Raw genomic sequence first — 12,081 nt, 5'->3', positions numbered from 1 at the left:
CATTACGATGGGAGGGAGGTGGTTTTATTAGTTGGTGCCAGGAAAAGGTCCCGTGGGCCCAGACATCTGAAATAGGGAGAGAACTAGATGGAGCCATGGTGAGGCGTACTATCAGTGCTGACATCCCGGCTAAGCTCAAGGTCTAGCTCGGACCCACCATCCCCAATAAGATATCAGCCCCAATTGGTGTCAACAAGAGACCACCACCTCGGGGACACTGCATGCAGCCATAGAGGCTGTGACCTGGGCACCTCTGGGGGGCAACTCTTGTATGGCCTAAGATAAGGCGATGCAATCCAGAGTTGGGTAGCATTCGATCTCTATGAACTTGTGTGGAAACCTTGGCATTGATATCAAACATGTGCTAGGCACCAGGGAAGCAAAGATAGGTAGCCAACACTTCCTTCCCCAAAGAACTTAAAATACTGGCTTTATGCATCACATCTGCTATGGGGCTTCTGGACCCATGGAGCTATGTCCTACTTGTGTACTGAGGCCCAGTGTTGTCTTGAGGACGTAGATGATTGTGTGTAAGGGCAATGGACCCTCTAAGGTCATGTCAACCTCAAGCTTTTTAAGAGGCGCCCATGTGTGTGATGCTGCACTAAGTTTTAATTTAGCAGATACATTCTCTAAAATAGAAGCTGCTTTCCAGTTCATGTGTTGAGAGAAGACAACAAAAAGCACGTGAAGTCATTGGAGTGATCTTTGGTGCAAGGAGTTCATCTTAAAAGAAGAATGCAAATGTGGGGAGACATTGGTCCCCTTTATACTTTCAACAGTGCCAGGGCAAGACCCAGGCTTTCTTCCAAAATTGGTTAGCATCCTAAGTCCTCTAAAAGTAAGTCAAGAAGTATCTTGAAAACAAAGTTCCATGGCTGGTGTTATGGTGTAGTGCATAAAGCTACCACCTTTGACACTGATATCCCATATGGGTGCCAGTTTTTTGCCCTGGCTGCTCCACTTCCAACACAGCTCCCTACTAATGGCCTTGGAAAAGCAGCAGAAGATGACTTGAGTGTTTGGAAACCTATCCTCCATATGGGAGATCTGGATGAAGCTCCAGCTTTGGCCTGGCCCAGCCCTGGCCATTGTAGCCATCTGGGGGCATGACCCAGTGAACAGAAACTTTCTGAAACTCTGACTATCAAATCTTTAAAAACCTATTGTCCCCATGTGTCTATAATTGATAGCATAGCCAGAGCTTCCAGTTGGCTTCATGCTACTTTGCTTATAAATCTTCGAGATCTGTCAGGGAGATCCCAGACACAGGGCAATGACTCGATTCCCAGGTTCTCCTTGTCTAGTATCTAATGCTTCAGGCATGCCTGGTACTCTGAAATACTCCCAATAGGAAGGCGGACTCTTGGAGCCATCAACCCCCTAACCTGTAAACTGGGGAGCTTAATCTGCAGCAGCATTCTGAAGATGGCTTGAGTAGCTGTGTCCTGGCTCTGACAGGTTAGAGAATAGAGACATAAAGAGGACCACAGGGACGTGTGTTAAGGACCTTCATTGTGGGACATGGTGCTGAGTGTCACACGTATGAGACCTCCTTGGTTCCAGCAAACATGCAGCATAGATCTACCCACTTACCAGAGGAGGAGACCAAGACACAGGAAACATAACTACTTTGGCCAGGGCATTCAGACACTAATGGCAGAATCTTTATCTCTGACTGTAACAATTCCAGTTCTTGCAGTCTTGAGTTAAAGAAGTGACCAGCAGTTGACCTAAGGTATCCTCTTCTGTAAATGTATGCCCTCTTCATATGCCTGCACATACATGCACACACACACACACTCACACACAAACAATGTGGAAGTAGGAAAGGAAAGAGAAGGAAGGCAAACTGGAAGAAGGAGGAAAAATCTTAAATATTAGACCTGGGAAGAATCTTTCTCAATATTGTCATCCTGCAAAGATTTGGCAGGGTTTTTTTTTTTTTTTAAAGATTTATTTTGAAAGTCAGAGTTAGAGAGGGAGAGAGGTCTTCATCTGCTGGCTCACTCCCCAATTGGCTGCAAAGGCTGGAGTTGCACTGATCCGGAGCCAGGAGCTGCTTCTGGATCTCCCACGCAAGTGCAGGGGCCCAAGGATTTGGGCCATCTTCTGCTTTCCCAGGCCATTGCAGAGAGCTGGATCGTAAGTGGGAGCTGCCAGGACTCAAACCGGTGCCATAAATGGCAAAGTGATTCCAAAAGGAAAATGAAAATTGAAAGAAGATGGTAGGTAGATGTCACATCCAAGTCGGGTATAGAAATGAGTCAGCTTGGACATTTGCTGGTGTGCAGCTCCATGGGGGCACATGTTTTCCATGTCTCATTTCTACCCATGTGTCCAATGCCTAAAGTCATACTTATGGTGTCTGAAAAATACTTGCTCAAGAGTGGAAGCAAGGAAGGATGCTATAAAGCACTGATAATGTGTAAAACGAATTGCACCATGCTGTGGTGCAGCAGGTTAAAGCCCCAGCCTGCAGCCCAGCATCCCATTTGGGCTCTGGTTTGAGCCCCTGCTGCTCCACTTCTTCCAGTTCAACTCTCTGCCACTGTGCCTGGAAAAAGCAGCAGGAGATGGCCCAAGTCCTTGGGCCCCTGCCAACCCAGAAGAAGCTCCTGGCTTCAGATAGGCTCGGTTCCAGCTGTTTGGGGAGTGAATCAGCAGGTGGAAGACCTCTTTCTCTCCACACACCTCTCTCTGTAACTTTCAAATAAATCTCTTAAAAAAGCAGCTGCAGAGCTCTCATGAGGCATAGGGTGCTTGAAGGGCGGGGATGGATGTAACAGTTCTGAGTCTGAGATCTGAAGACTGAATTCTAGCATCTGCCTGCTTTGTGCTTGGCTTCACCCATGTCTTAGTCGGGATACCTTCCAGCTGCGAGTGAAGCAAACGTCATTGCTGTCCCAACTGCTCAGCCACAAGGGAACCATTGCAGGGCTTCTGGTCCAGCTCTGATTCACAAAGACCCCAGGGTCCTCCCAGCTCACACCCCACCATTGCTGGGGTGTGGTGTTGTCTACATGGGGCTTCGGGGTTCTAGGCAGCAGGATGGAGGAAGACAAGGCGACACTGCGAAGGAAGCTTCAGGAGAGCTGACACTTTGCCGCTCAATCTCATCAGCAGGAGCATGATCCGGGTTTGTCAAAGCTTTATCGCTGTGCAGCCACACCCACCATGTGTGAAGAGTCTTTGGCTGCCTCGGCTGCAAAGACAGAGTTGGGCAGAGCCCTGTGTGGCCTGCTAAGCCTCAACTGTGAACTCTGGGTCTTCAGAGAAAACGTTTCTTACGGAAGAAAGGCCGGTTGGCGATGCCCTAGTTAGTGTTATAGGAGCAATTGCCAAAGAGGGGGAAGTGCGGAGCCTAAAATGGGGAGTGGTGGTTCCCAAGAAGCAGGACTGAGTTCATTGGGCAAAAGGGAAGTGGGTGGTCCTGGGATCCAAAGCCTGCAGCACAGGTCCCCTCCCTGGCAATTAGATTCACTTGTGTGGGTGGGCCATCCCCTTTGTGATTTTCTTAATTCTGAGAAAGCATAGTTCAAACAAACCTGTAAACCATGTTGCAGGTGTTATGTGAGCTGAAAAAGTGTGAAGTTCTTAGTAGCAGGACGGGCACAGAGCACATGATCAATAGACAGACACTGTCACATTGCACAGAACAAGTCATTAATTGGTCTCATTCTATTCTATAGATTCTTGGACTGCATGTCAGGGTGGGCAGTCGGCCTTATGCTTTTGGTTTAAGACAATAGCTCTGGTCAAAGTGTGTGTGTGTGTGTGTGTGTGTGTGTGAGGGAGAGGGAGAGGGAGAGGGAGAGAGGTGAACTACATTCTATGGCAAGTGAAACAATTAACTGAATAATTATACTGAAAAGTACGGGCTTAATTTGTGCTGAATCACTCAACATTAATAGCATTAGCCTCACGCCTTAGCTAAGCTGGTGTCCCATACATTAAGGGTAATCTTTTAAAAAGCTCTTTTGGAAAGAGCGCTGTGAATGCTCCAAAGTAGCAGCAGGCTTAGTGCACGTGGGACTTCTCCTTATTCATTTCTATGGTTTATTGCCACGGTACCTCTAATATCTTCAGTGTCTAGAAATTTCCAAGGGCTTTATCCAGAGCCATGGTAATGACATGTGTCCAAGAAGAAGGATCGTGTGTTGGGGTACAGCTGTGAATTCTTGACAAATGCAAGCAAGTACCTGAACATGTAAGGCTGCCTTTCTATCCCCTCAGTGGAAAATCGACCAATGATTGAGATCACAGCAACAGGGTGGGATGTTTGGCTTAGGGGTAGGCAGACCTACACCCACTACTGAATGCCTGGGGTACAGTCCTGGCTTTGCTCCCAATTCCGCTTCCTGCTAACGGTACTCTGAGAGGCAGCAGTGATGGCTCAGGTACCTAGGTCCCTATCATCAAGTGGGAGACGTGGATTGAGTCCCAGCTATGGCAGGCATCTGGAGAGAGAATGAGCAGATGAGGTCCCTTTCTCTCTGCCTTTCAAACAGATAGAATTTAATTACTAAACCAAACTCTGCAGTAATGAGAACCAGGAGAGCACTGGTTCTTAAAGTTGGGGTTAAATCTTGGGAAACTAGTGAGCAAAACCAAATCTAATGCTGTCTTAGACCACCCAAGGAGATATTAGCAGCACCCTGCACCTTCTCATGGTCAGGTGTGGTAGAGGCCACATGGGGTGAGGGGAGTCCATGGAAACCTGCAGCCAACAGGGTTGGACACCAGTTCCCCATCTGCCCCCTTAACGACCACATCACCCTGCATGAGTCTCTTGGCCTCCCCCAGACCTAATCCCCTGATCTGTAAGATGGGGACTGTCCTCCACGTCCACTTCGCAGGGCTGTTGAAAGGGAATAAGAGTGGGAACAAAGACCGAGCTCAGTAGTGTGGGAACTGGGAGCTGTGGTTCTGACGTCTGAACACCTGCTAAGTGGATCTCCTCATATCTGAGAGTTTGGAGGTTCCCAAAGGACCCCAGCCACACAGCCCTCAGCCTGTGCATGGCTGGGTCCCAGTGGCACACACTTCATGGATTCAGTCACTCCAGCTCCAGGCTGTGATCTCAGTGTTCGTCAAAAGAATCCCTCAACAGTGAGGTCTCTGCAGGCAGGGACCCCAGTGATCCTCCGGGGCTGCTCTACCACCCATGGGAGGCAGCTGCTCACCAACAGAGCCAGCAGGAGAGGCCAGGTCCATGGTGGCAGCTGGCACTTCCCCAAGTGTTAGCCTGGAGTGTGTCACAGAATTCCCACAGCTCCTTGTAGGCTGAAGACTGGGGGAGGGAAAAATGCATTGGTTACATAGATATGAGTGAGGAAAGACAGACGGGAAGAGGGATGGTGGGCGGAGGGAGAAACTACAGGCAGAATGAGGCTGGGTTCCAATCCTGGTGGTGCAATTTAATTAGCTTAGTGATTGGCTCTGCCACTTAATGCCTGCAAGCACCAGTGTGCTCTATGCACCAAGATTATTTTTGGGAGAATCAAATCCCTTAAAAACTGCTTTGGTAAGGCCTGGGTATGTGAAAGATTCAAAGTGGGGTAAACACTTACCTGGGTAGTTAAAATGCCACTGGGGACACCCACCAGCACCCATTATCTGGTTGTCTGGGTTCCACTCCCAGCTCCACTCCTGATTCCAACTTCTTGCTGGAGAGCTCCCTAGGTGATAGCTGGTGATGGCTCAAGCAGTTGGGTCCCAGCCGCACATGTGGGAGACCTGGATTTGAGGTCCTAGCTCCTGGCTTCAGCCTGAGCCAGACACAGCTTTTGAGGGCATGTGGGAGATGGGGGATCTGTCACTCCCTTTGTGTCCTTCTGCCTTTCAAATAAACAAATTGAAAACTAGACTCAGAAGTAAGTAATTACTGCAGTACTAAAAGAAAGCTAAACACATAGGATATTGTGACTCAAATAAGACAACATGTAGAACAACTTTGTCCAATGACAGACAAATGCTAGTGATGAGGATTCTGAGTCAACAGCACGAAGTAACTATTTCCTTGGTAAAGGAGATAGTCTTCAATGAGTCAGACCAAGAGCACCTGATTAGATGAGGATAAAGAACATGGCACCCCATAATATGAAACATCCACTGATTTTAATGGGTTTATTTGTTCCATTCCAAAAGGAATGTATATTCATTTATAGGAATTTGAAAATTATATCAAAGGAGGAGGAAGAGAATAAAATCGCCAGCCAGGAGCATCCACTATGAACACTGTAATGTTTTTCCTTTACACTTTGTTTTCCTCTTTGTAGACTCCAACAAGAAACATTGTAGAATTTTAACTCCATGATAGTGTGGTATATGAAACAGCATTCTGTATTTCACTTTTTATAAGATACACATTTTCCCCATCTTTGCTTAGGTTTATGAACTTAGCTGCTATTGCCTGCAAAATATCTCATAGTGTGTACATGCCTCTTTTATTTAATCATCATTAAACTGTTTCCACTTGTTGCTCTTGGTAATGACAGTGAACATCCTCATGCAGTTTTTCCTTCAAAGTCTAAGCAGTCCCCTGCATTTACTCAGCATGTTATGGTTGGTGGCATGGGTCTGTTTTATTTTTTCCTTTGAGAACCATTGACTACTATGTTCCAGGCACTGCTCTGAGGACAGGGGATTCAGACAGTGGGATGGAGGAGGTGGCTGGTCTCTTGGATGGCAGTAGACTTGAGGGGCTGTGCTCAGCATGTCCTCGGCCATGGCACTTGCCCAGTCCTGCAGGTGCCAGCTAAAGTGTCCATGGGGGATAGAGATGACATAACTTGGCGTGGCAGAATTGACACAGAAAACCTATTTCCCAGATAAGCATTCTTCTATGTTAGTCCATTTTCTGTTATAACGAGGTACCCGAGACCAGGAAGTCTACAAAGAATGAAAGTTTATTTGGCCCACAGTTCAAGGGCAAGATCCCGGCTTTGCTTGGCATCTGATGGGGGCCTTTTGCTGTGTCATGACATGGCAGGAGGGCAAAAGCTTGCTAGCCCAAGTCTCGTCTCTTAGAAAATCATCAATGGGGGCTTCACACCCATGACCCCTTCTAATCCTAGCTTCTTCCCAAAGGCAACATCCCCAAATACTACTAACACGTGGACTTGGAGATTACGTTTTCAAACATAAACTTTTGGATGACAAATAAGTTCGTTCTTACCACTCCACTCTGAGCTATGCAAAGAACTGATGTCTGGCCCATCCCTGGAAAGCCCTTACAGCAGGGCCAGGAACATCCCACAGATTCCCGTGTGTGTATCTGTCAATGCACTGGCACTGGACCTGAGCTCCTTAGGGGCCAAGACTGCTTCGTATTACTATGTTCCCATTGCTCAGCTCCCAAGATGGCACTGAGCAGCAATTCCAAGAAAACTCAAGGACTCTCCTCTTCCCGGTGACCACCGCAGTGGAAGTACCTCTGTTTGCCTCACAGTCGGCAAACCACAGTTCCTAAGCTGAGCTGGGAGCACTGCATTGAGAATTTGCTGTCCCCTTAGGACAGTGCCCAGGGAGTTGACACTCAGCCCACTGAGAGCCCCAACAACCCTCAAACTCTAACTCTGTTCTTGGTGGATCTGCAGAGGCAGTGAACACCCCAGGAGGTAAATGTGGGGGATAAAACCCCAGAGAGATGCAGGCAGGAAGAGAGGTGTTTGATGAGAGCAGCGGGACGCTTTCCGTCTGGGCGTGAAATAGGGTTTTCTCTGTGGTTAATGAGAACAGCCTGTTTCCAATTTGACTAATGCCTTCCATTAGAGCTTTGGCACAGCCCAGCAGAGAGGCACGACTGGGGGCTTTGTTGTCACTTCTTAAAAGCCAGAAACTGCTTTGTCATCCAGGACTTTCCTTTGATGCTGCCCCAGAATTCTAGCGCAAGATTGATTGAGGCAGATCCGAGAAGGCCTCTCCCTCTTTGCCAGTGAGTTGGTCACCTTGGGCAGAATGTCTGTCTGCTCTGAGCTTCAGCTCGTTCCTCTGTGGAAAGAGGGTGGCAACACCTTTCCCAGCCCACTTCTCAGGTTCACCATGACATTTCGATTGTGAAAAAGCAAACAGCAACAGTTGCTGTAGTTTATTAAGCTCTTGATAAGCACCAAGGTACAAAGCATAGCTCCTGCGATCTCATTGTATCATTATAGCAATCCTGCATGATATGGCACGGAGAATCATGGTCCTCCAAAGAGAGCCACACGCCAATCTTTGGGGCTTTGCAATGCACTCCATGGTGAAGGGGAATTAAAGCTGACCAAATCAGGGAAAATTCCTGCTAATATGCCCATGGGAGGCAGAAGATGATGGCTGGGGTACTTGGGTCTCTGCTACCCATGTAGGAGACCTGATTAAAGTTCAGGCTCCCAACTGCAACCTGGTCCATCTCCAGCTCTTGAAAGTACTTGGGAAGTGAACCAGCATATGGGAGATCTGTCCTCTCTCTGCTGTCTCTCTGCCTTTCAAACAAAAGAATCAAATTATTCAGATAGACCCAATGTTATCACAAGAGTTCTTCAAAGTGCAGGAGAATTGGAGGAAGGGCTGTTACCATGGCAGCAAGGTCCCGGTGATGAGATGTGAGGATCCCGTACACTGCTACTGGCTCTGAAGATGCTGGAAGAGACCATGGGCCAAGGCGTGTGGGCAGCCTCTCAAGGATGGGAAGGCATTTTTTAAAGCAAGGAAACTACATTTCCCAGAGCCTTCAGAAAAGTCAGCATGGACCCTCTCTGGCACCTTGATTTTATTTTATTTTTCTTTAGCGTAAGACCTGGACATGAATTTATAGAAATATAACAGATGTGTTTTAAGCCTCTAAATGTAAGGTAATTTGTGTGACATCGATAGAAAATAACATTGTCATTTCTTTCTACTTAAAACAGTCGAGGAAATTGAATCAAGAAAACCTAAGTCTTATCTAAGTTTTTCTAGCTATAGCTAATGCCTGTTTTTAAATTGGTCTTTGAGTATTGGCCACACATGTGTGCCTTGGGACTGGGCTAGGTCACATTTTGGGCAAGTGCATATTTCTGTGCATAAGACGCATGTGCCCAAAGCTGAGGCCAACATCTCCTGAACATGACCTGTGCTTTGAAGCGGGCGTCTTTCCTCACATGCAGTGGACGGCTGGAACGGAATGTTGTACTACTTTTCTGTTGCCACAAACTTATAGGTGTAAAATAACACTTATTTCATGGTTCCATGGGTCAGGGGAATGGGCATAAACTGAGAGTTCCAGCAGATTAAGATCAGTAGTGGGAGCTCCCTTCTGCTCCGGCAGGATACACTTCTAAATTTCTTTAGGTTGTTGGAAAACTTCACTCCCTTGCAGGTTTAGACGTCACAGAAACTTTAAGGCTGGCAGGAAACATGTCTGATATTCTTGCAAAAGGTCGACTCCATGAGATCATGTACACCCAGGGCAATCTTCCTTTTGATTGACCTAAGTAACTGTGGCTCTTCATTATGTCTGTGAAGCCCTTGTACCTTTGTCAAGTAGCATTAACAGTCACTTGCAAGGTATCTTGCAATGTTCACCAAACACTATTGGTTAGAATCAAGTTATAAGTCTCATTCACACTCAAGGTGTGGGGGCTACATGGGAAGGCTGTCTTAGAATTCTGCAAACCAACAATGGAATTGAAAAGGTTGGGATGGTTTTCCGATAGAGAGCAACCATAGAGACTACCTTATCCAACTTTTCCTTTACAGATGAAGAAACTTGAATCCAGAGAGGTGGAAGGAACTTCCTAGTCATTCCACATGCAGTTCCTAAGCCTCTTGCAGGCCCCAGCAATGAGCAGACAGTGACGAAATCAAACCTTAGTGGGTGGAGAAAGATAGTAACTAAATAAATAGGAGAGGTCCCTGTGTGTCTTTGGGCAGGAAAGTGGTGGCAAGTCCTCCTAGCTGGAGGGATGGGTTGCTACATCACAGGAGAACCTCCAGCTGGCCTGGAGCCCTGGTGCTCTGGAAGAACTTCTCATGCAATGGGAGCCTGATCCAGCCCCCACTGGCCATGTGGGGTCATATGGGACAGGAGTTGCCTGAGAGGTAGTCTAACCCAGAATTCAAGGAGCTAAGTGTGGGGTCACTCCTGGTGGCAAAGAAAAGGCTGTGACAGGAAATTCTGAAACCTGGGGAAGAGGAGAGGGTGGGGAGCAATGGGAGAAAACTCCCCAGCGTGGGGAGGCAGCACCCAGGGCATGGTTCGGGCAATGGTCCCCACCTCCCAGCAGGCTGAGTGGCCTCGTGCTCGTGCCTCTCCTGTCTTGGCTGCCTGTGATTCTTAACCCTTGTTCTTGTGACAACAAGGCTCCTCGTCGCCCTCCCCTCTGCAACTTTCTCGTCACTTTGTTCTCCATACCTACTTTGCTACTTCAGTTTTCTTTCTTCAGCCTTTATCAATTCACTTTTGCTCTTTCGTTTGCTCCTCTTATTCTCATCTCCCAGCTGAATAACTCTTGTCCTCGGGGCTTTCTCTTACGCTCCCTCCATGACCCTTCCTCTTCCATTTTGGTCCTCTTTCTCTCATCCTCCCTCCTCCCTATCACTCCTCCTTCTCTCTCCTTTCCTGTTCCTTGTTAATTTCTTATCCACCCCCTCTGTCTCCCTCCCTTTGGAAGTCTTTCCCCTTTTAGTGCAGTCCTGAATGAGCGCTTTCCATGAGATTCAGTTTTCTCTAGTGCATCATAATTAAAGGTGATGATGTGTTAAATGCTCACTCATGAAAGTCCTTCAGTCACAATGCTCTCCTCTCTTCTCCTTTCCCTTGGCTTCCCCAACAATATCTATTGCTCCCTCACTCTCCCATTCTCTACCCCTCTCTTCCTACTTCCCTTGAGCCTGACTGGAGAGAGGAAGGCACTGGCCTGACTTCTGGCTGAACACTTACCTCCCTTCTGGGCTCCTGGTTCTTCCACATGAGCCCTGCACCTGTGTGCAGGCTTCCCCTTCCACCATAGTGCCCCATTTCTCTTCTTCCTCACGGCTATGTCCATACACGACTGCCTGGAGATTTCCTCTGGGAACTTGCCCTCACTAGAATGTATGTTCCTTGGGGCAAATATTCCGTCTGCTTTGTCCAACACTCTGTCTATAATGCAAATAATAGTATCTGCGTGTAGCAGTGTTCCACGAGCCGTCACTTTTATTGAATGGATGGATGAATGGATGGGTCAATAAACGGATGCATGAATGATGCACGGAGCAGTTTTGGATGAAACAAAACCATGTCAAAGTTATCAGAGCATCAAATGAAGCAATAAACATTAAGGGAGTCCACAGATGCTATCCAGGCCATAATTGTAATCCTGTTGGCTGCAGCTTCCTGTCCATGTGGGAATTTCTGCTACTAGAGTGAATTATAGACGGTAAATCGTTTCTGGAAGGTGACCAGCCTCTATTAAAATGATGCCTGAGGTGCCTATTCTGCAGTTGTCTTACAAGAGGGTCTTTGGCTCCTCACTGTAGCAAAAACATATGTGTATGAAGCCTTGGGTAGCTTACGTGTACTAGGACAAATTTTAATAGATCAAGTTTAGACAGATCCGTATCGCTTCCGAGAAACTGTGGTTCCTGGGCCAGATACAGCCCGGGGGAATGTTTATAGACCTGCCAACTTATTTCAGAACCAAATTAATCAGAGACATAACAGGGAGGGAGATATTTTTCATTCTGCAAGTTAATGAACAAATGGATTTCCTATTCATTATTCATTGACTTTTGAAGTTTAATGAATAGCTCAGGGACAATCACTAAATTTTGGTATTTATAGAAAATCAGCACCAGCCAGATTCAATATGCATCAAGTATTCAAGTATCAGTTTATTATATATAATGAACTTCACTTATTACTTTAAGTATCTATTTATCAACTTTAAATTTTTAATAAGCAAAAGGCAAAGAATTCATCAAGAATGCCTGCTCTCCTATCTCCCTCAGTTTAATTCCTTCTTAAGAACCAAATGAAAACCCTCACAAGAGCCTGTATTGTCCCTTATTCATGTCCGTTTTCCAAATTTTTTTGTTGCCAACAAAAGGACTCTTTCCCTTGACATCCATCTACTT

The sequence above is a fragment of the Lepus europaeus genome, chromosome 4 (assembly GCF_033115175.1).
Source record: "Lepus europaeus isolate LE1 chromosome 4, mLepTim1.pri, whole genome shotgun sequence".
NCBI classification, from domain to species: Eukaryota; Metazoa; Chordata; class Mammalia; order Lagomorpha; family Leporidae; genus Lepus; species Lepus europaeus.
Note: the sequence above shows the minus strand (reverse complement) of the source record.